The 7,846-nt window shown below is 41.7% G+C and overlaps 2 pseudogenes; both read left to right on the forward strand.

Annotated features, from left to right (window-relative positions):
• The window catches only part of LOC147633095 (uncharacterized), a 51,321-nt pseudogene extending 47,072 nt beyond the window's left edge, over window positions 1–4,249 (forward strand).
• An 88-nt stretch (window positions 4,250–4,337) lies between these two features.
• LOC147633099 (xyloglucan endotransglucosylase protein 1-like) lies at window positions 4,338–6,048 on the forward strand (annotated as a pseudogene).
• Window positions 6,049–7,846: the final 1,798 nt, after the last annotated feature.

Below are 7,846 nucleotides of genomic sequence, written 5' to 3' on the forward strand. Positions count from 1 at the left end.
GAGAGGTTTATGAAGACATTAAAGGGATTTGTTCGCCAAATGGCTCGCCCAGAGGGTAGTATGGCAGAAGGGTGGCTGATACAAGAGTCCCTTGTTTACATCACTGAATATTTAAGTTCCTCAGATCCAGAGATACCTCGACTATGGTCTCAAGAGTCCAACAGGCGAGTCATTGGTGAGGAACCTCAAGGCCAAGGCATTAAGAGAAAGATGGATAACACTTTGAGAGAAAAAATCAACAAATTTTGCATCTTGAACTCTCATGTAATGGAGAAGTGGATTGAGACATATGAAGCTCTCAAGCGACAGCGAGTACAAGATCGTTTAAGTTTCAGAAGGAATCGCACTACAAGAAATCTCCCATATCCAGAAGGTATGCAAGCTCTTCCGGACTTTCCCACAGGTAGATGGCTAGAAGCTACAATTTTAGAAGCCAAACGTGCTGGTTTACCTATAACAGAGGAGGAGGAGGAGCTTACAAAAGGATGCGATTGGCATGTAAGTGTTTAAGTTCTACATGTCTCATTTTTTTCTCTACATGTCTCTGTGTTTGATTCTCCATCAACAAACTTTTTGTGCTATTTGTAGTATCACAAATATGGGGCGTTTTGGTCACATGGACGTCATTTTCGAGTAGAACGAATAGACCAAAGAAGAGCAACCTTTGATTGTGGTGTCACAGCACAGTTTGTTCAAGAAAGTCGTGCAAATGCAAGTGATGATAACACAATTACTGGAATGCTTGATTACTTTGGAACCATTCAAGATATAAAAAAGGTTGGCTTCAGAAGTTTTGAGTTGTTTATCTTTGATGTGAAGTGGTTCAAGGTAATCATGAATGGGCCACATGCAACTGTACGTAGAGACAAGAGTGGCCTCATCCAAGTGGACTCCACAAAGGTATGGACCGATCAGCAAGATACTTTTGTGCGCCCAGAGCATTGTGAGCAGGTCGTCTTTAAAGCGGATCCAAAAGATCCACGCTGGCTGTTTGTGGTTCAAGTCGCCCCCCGCAGTAAGCAAATTTTTGAAGAATTTGAGCTACAACAAGGTGATGTGGATGCACAGGGTAATGGAGAGCAGCAAGAACAAGCCGATATCAACAATGAAGAGGAGCAAGCAAATGAAGAGAAGCAACTAGAGCAAGATCCAAATGAAGAGGTGCAAACCAAGGAAGCTGAAAAACAAGTTGAGGAAGAGGACATAGATGATGAAGACATCCTTCATCAAGGGACTTTTAATGATGAGGATGCTGAAATGTACATAGACATAGATCTCTTTGGGGCTACTGATCTTAATGAGGATGATAGAATAGATAATGATTTTTAAAATGATGTATCTCCATGATTATGCAAATAGTTATGACATATTTGTAATGGTTTTATGACATTGAAGGTCCATTCATTGTTTACCATAGTTAATGTTTACCATCATAATCACTACTGTAGGAGCAAGTTGATATAGTTTTACCAATGTTGTTTATCATTGTTAATGTTTATCTTATGGTTCTTTCATTCATTGTTTACCGTGTAATTTTCATTCCGTACAAGTTTGTCATATGGTTTTTTGTCCAACAGGCCATGGGTGACTCACTGCCCTACGACTACAGTCCAGATTTCTCATTTAATCCTACACCGCAGGGCATGAGTCCCCAGCAGTTATATGGTTTTCTTTCGTCCATGACTCCAGAGCAGAGAGCCATGGCTCAGAGTTATTGGGGTTCTGGAGCAGGGACATCTGCCTCACCATCTGGCTTCCCGACGCCAGTTCCCACACCCGTGGGTACGACAGCAGCTCCCACACCTCATACCACACAGCCTTCCACTCCTCTTACGGCTCGATCTACCACCTCTTCACATAGACGGCGCTCACGTAGTAGGTCTTCAGGGGGAGGTTGTTGTGGTGGTAGTGCCGCAGATGCTGTGACACCACCACCACGTAAGCGTCGTCCTTCGCTCTCATCTGTTGATAGCACACCCATAGGGTCACCTTCCACTCCCTGGGGTGCACATGACCATGACAACAGCAAGATTTACACAATTAGGGATGGGGCACCAATAATGGATAGTGCAGGGAAGGCAATGAAGACACGCATTCGACAATTGTGCACTATACAGTTTCATGACTCTGTCATGACTAAATGGGATCAGCAAGACAAGGGGAAGAAAAATTATATAAACACAAAGATAAAGCAAGAGTTCCAGCCATCTGACCCTATGAATGTCGTCTCTAATGAGTGGATACAGTATACAGCTCGCATTTTGATGGGGCATCGTAGGTCAGAGGCGAGGGACGCATTCAGAGAGGGGAAGGAGAAACCTGTTTGGCTAGATGACAGGGAGTGGGCAGCCATTGCTCAGGAGCTCACCGAGACACCAGACAGGTTTCAACAACAAAGAGAGGCGGCAAGGGCAAGACTCCAAACAGTAGGGGCTTCTCATCTCGGGAGTGGTGGTTACGAAACCATGCGCCATGAATTCGTAAGTGTTTGTAGCAATTTTATTTATTTAAATGTATGTATGTGGGCTAAATGTTGATTTTTTAAAAGTTATAATTGTTAATCGTGTGTGCAGGAGTTGGCTATGAATCGCCCACCAAGCAGGCGAGAGGAGAAGTACGCTCACAAACATGGCCTTGTGGCCTTGTTTGAGATGCTTGAAGAAGAAGGAGAGACCGTCAATTGGGAGGCATTACCATGATGTAAGATGACCTTCAAACTAATGAAATATGATCAAAACATTCTTGAGTATTAATGTTTAATTTAATTTCTTGTTTGTCGATCAGGAAAATATGCAAACGAGCACGGTTGTTTTTGTGCTCTATTGTAGACAGAATGGTGCTGTCTGTTTGCTGTTGTTGATCCTGCTCATTGCAGGCAGCTAGGCAACAGCCAGGCAGCACTATTCTGCCCAAAAAAAAATTTCTGCTACAGCGTCGGTATATGCCCCGGTATCAGCGTCGGTATATACGCCGGTATATGCCCCGGTATCAGCGTCGGTATAATCCGGTATAGACGCCGGTTTATTCGTCGGTATATAAACCGGTATAGACGCCGGTTTAAGCGTCGGTATTACCCCCGGTTAGCATCGGTATAAGCGCCGTTATATGCGCCGGTATTAACACCCGACAGTTATACCGACGCTACGATACCGGCGCTTATACCGGCGCTTATACCGATGACGAGGCTTTTTTAGACCCCGTTAAATAGCGCCGGTACAACCCCCGGTATTAGGCTAATATGTAGTAGTGCATGAAACAACCACCCAAACAGGGAATTACGAATCCCCAAGAGGGAAACAACTATGCCCAAAGAGGCAAATTGAGCCCATTGGAGTGTCTACAACATCCATGAGGCCAAAATTAAACATTATCTTCGACAAGCTGAAAACAAATCAGCCTCTGAGCGATGACAAATTAAACTTAATTGTACATACACACTTGTAAATAACATCATTTCACATCTATATTTTGATAATTCAACTCATACTCATATATTAATTTCCTTTTGACATGTACAAATGCAACTACATTTTATTCCCTTTATGTGCTTGAGGGGGAGAGCTCAATGGATGGTTCAAGCTCACAAAGAGAATCAAAGTGTTGCGGCTATAAAGCATCACCGACGTCATTATTTCAAATGGAGTACCTAAAGTTGTCTTCGTCATCATCAACATCGACATCAACACTCATATACTTTTTAACTTTGTTCACCACATTCAATTGTTCACTCATGATATAAACAAAATATATCATATCTCATGCATTCACAATACATACATCACTAGACACATAGCATGCTCTCACTTACCCTTATGCGGACATTCGCATTAAGGGGGAGTGTAGGAATTAATGCTATAATGCCCGCATGTGTGTGAACGCATGTGAGCAATGAACGGACACACGAAGAGGCACAACTCAATAACTATAAATAAATGTATTCTCTCATCAATTAATAACAACGATTCATCTGCAACGCGATTCTCTCCATCTCCCTTCTTGCGCGTCTCCTGCTGCAGCCATGGCAACACCAGCATGGCTGTAGCCTCCCACTCATTTTACAAACACGCCTTCTCTACTTTCACTGCACATGACTATATATCCCTTATAAATGGGCTGGTGCCTTGAGAGTGATGGCTCACCTTGATTTCATCTCACTCTATGTTGTGTTTGGTCGAGTGTTGTGAATAAGCTGCTGAGCTATATTAAAGGGACTGACTCCATCCTCAGCCCACAAATGCAACGCCATTAGCCGTTCTCTCTCTCTCTCTCTCTCTCTCTCTCTCATTCATCACATTCTTTGGGGTACAGTGTGTGTTTAACGTTGTTTTTATTCAAAAGCAAAGATAGAAGGAATGTCGACTAGAATCGTCTTCCTCATTTTGGGCTTGCTAGCGGTGCTCATCATGCCTGCTGCAACCGGTGACTTCTTCCGTGACTTCCAAGTCACTTGGAGCCCATCCAAAGTGAAGGTATTGAATGGAGGAGAGCAGCTTCAGCTACTCTTGGATAGCGATTCGGGTACAATATTATCTCCATCCAAAATGTGAAGGTTTCTATCAACCGTACGTGTATTTAATCGAATCATATGTTGTTATAGCCTTAATGGTGGTGATCGAGTTACCAATTATAATTCTGTAGAGCTTGATATCGAATATCGAGATGTCATGAAGGTTAATATCCTTGCAGGCTGCACTTAATCAAACAAATGTCCAATGCAATGCAGTAGAGCAGCTGCTAGTCTTGCTGATTTGGCAGGTTCATTAATAATGTACATCTACGAGCTAGAGACAATTGCTGATCTATAGTCCAATTATTATATGTCTTCTAAGCTAGCGACTACTGCGAGCATTACGAGTCTCAGATAATTGATGATCTATAGTCCAATTAGTATATGTCTTATAAGCTAGCGTCTACTGCGAGCTTGACCTGTCATTCATTAATGTATTTAATGAATGCCTTTATATAAATCGTTCCGTTGAGTTGATGCGTCTAACGTTGGCAGGATCCGGGTTCAAATCTAAGGAGGAGTATCTGTTTGGCAACATCGACATGCAAATCAAGCTGGTTCCGGGAGACTCTGCAGGGACGGTGACGGCCTACTACGTAAGTGTATTAAAGAAATGTGCATACTTGTTTTAGTTCATGATATGGTTAGCTGTGAGGAATACTCAGGTTGCCGTGTGTTCATCAGCTAAAATAAGTGTATTATTAAATGTGCATCTGTGTAAGATGACATTGATTATATTGTTTTAATGATCTGGTTTTATCATTGATTATCTGAGCTGAAACGTGGCCGTGTACACGTTCATGAGCTTTATATGACGATAAATATGCTTCTCGTGTGTACGTGGTGGGGCGTGGACGTGGTGCAGCTCTCCTCGCAATCGGCGTACCATGACGAGCTGGACTTCGAGTTTCTGGGGAGCCTTACATTCTGCAGAGTGGAGTGGAGTGGGGGGCCGGGAGTAGCGCATCTTCCTGTGGTTCGACCCCACGGCCGATTTCCACACGTACTCCGTCTCCTGGACCAAACAACAAATCCTGTAAGCACAAAAATTAAGCCTACCTATATAGATAGCCCTTCGCTTCTTCTTCTTCTTTTTGGAAACAGAAAGAAAGATACGTGCGTTCTCATCTCATTTTGCCTCCATAATTACTTGTAGGTTCCTCGTGGATGGCACGCCCATCCGCGCCTTCCCTAACCAGGAGAGTTCTGGGAAGGCCTACTTGGACAAGCAGCCCATGGGCGTCTATTCCAGCATCTGGAACGGCGACCAGTGGGCAACTCGTGGCGGCTAGGTTAAAATCGACTGGACCCACGCCCCCTTCGTCGCCAGCTACCGTAACTTCAATGCCAATGCCTGTGTCGCCACGTCCAGCAGTAGTAGCGGTATAGCCGCTTGTAACACCGTCGGTAGCCCCGCTCCCCCTGTCACACTCGACGCTGCTAAATTGGCTTGGGTGGAGAGAAACTATATGGTGTACAATTATTGCACAGACCACGCACGCTACGCAACGCCCCCCTCAGAGTGCAGAGCTGCTGCATGAAAGGGATGTTGTTTGTAAGCATTTTAACTTCTCAGAAATATTATTATTATTCAGTTAAACATAAAAACACCAATAAGAATATCACGATTTATTATCAGCATAGTGGCCAAGTTAAATGTTGCTAACGGAATACGGATTTTTCTACAAATTGAGTCTACTTATGTAATCATTAAATACACCAATATTATTTCTCACACAAGGTAAAGCCATGCATGATGCAGAGGACAACTCGTTTAAATGCTTAAACAGACTTAATTCTTCAAATTATGTCTCTGGTTATGCAACCATTAAATACACCATTTGTTGGTACAGCTCTTGAAAGTTAACCTTTCTCCATCAATATTGCAACTGTACCTTCCACCTAGAGTTCAAGCTCTCATCATACAAGAGAGGGAGAGAGAAACCAATATAGCTGTCCAAAACACATGTGAGATTTTGAACAATCTACTAGAAGGCTCGTGTGCTCCAAGCAAATGTCCAGATGTCTCCACTTTGCCACCTTCTTGGACGTGCACCTTATAAAAAAATAGAACCTCGACTCTCCAAAGGTTCAAAACCATCTCCCCACACACAACACTAATTAATTAACGTAAAAAACCGTTTCAGACCCTTATTAACATAAATGAAGCATATTTTACATTCCTACCAAGGCGTGCCATTAAATGTTACTAACACAATATTGATTTTCCTATAAACTAAGTCTATTTATGTAATCATTAAATACACCAATATTATTTTTCACAGAAGGTAGATAACTTGTTTAAACGCTTAAATAGACTTAATTCGTAGATTTAAGTCTGTTCATGCTATCATTAAATACACCAGAGCTGCTGCATGAAGGGGATGTTGTTTGTAAGCATTTTAACTTCTCAACAATATTATTATTATTTAGTTATACATAAAAACACCAATAAGAATATCACGATTTATTATCAGCATAGTGGCCAAGTTAAATGTTGTTAACGCAATATGGATTTTTCTACAAATTGAGTCTACTTATGTAATCATTAAACACACCAATATTATTTTCTCACACAAGATAAAGCCATGGAGAGGACAACTCGTTTACATGCTAAAACAGACTTAATTCTTCAAATTATGTCTCTGGTTATGCAATCATTAAATACACCATTTGTTGGTACGTCATCTCTTGAAAGTTAACCTTTCTCCATCAATATTGCAATTGTACCTTCCACCTAGAGTTCAAGCTCTCATCATACAAGAGAGGGAGAGAGAAACCATAAAACTCGTGTCAGATTTTGAACTATCTACTAGAAGGCTGGCATGTTCCAAGCAAAGGTCCAAACGTCTCCACTTTGCCACCTTGTTCGACGTGCACCTTATTAAAAAATAGAACCTCGACTCTCCAACGGTTCAAAACCATCTCCCCACACACAACACTAGTTAATTAATGTTAAAAACCATTTTGGACAATAATAAAATATATCAATATTATTTTTCACAAAAGGTAGATAACTTGTTTAAATGCTTAAACAGACTGAATTCTACGAATTAAGTCTCTTTACGGTATCATTAAATACCCCACTATTATTTTCCACAAAAGATAGGACTAAATTGTTTCTCAAAGTTCTACCATACTCCGAGTTACTTTTTCTGAGCAAACCAGAAAATCGAGGCGAGACATGGCAAAAGGCCTCCTTTAGAGAAGTAGATTGATAGTGAAGACTAAGTGAGCAATAAAGGTTGAGGGAGCAATAAAACAAAAGAGAGCATAGTGGTTGTACTTCAACACATATCTTTTCGTACATTTATCAATACATTGACACCAAACCACGTA

Source organism: Cibotium barometz, chromosome 12 (assembly GCF_041138505.1).
Source record: "Cibotium barometz isolate CiBa-2024 chromosome 12, ASM4113850v1, whole genome shotgun sequence".
Classification (NCBI taxonomy): Eukaryota; Viridiplantae; Streptophyta; class Polypodiopsida; order Cyatheales; family Cibotiaceae; genus Cibotium; species Cibotium barometz.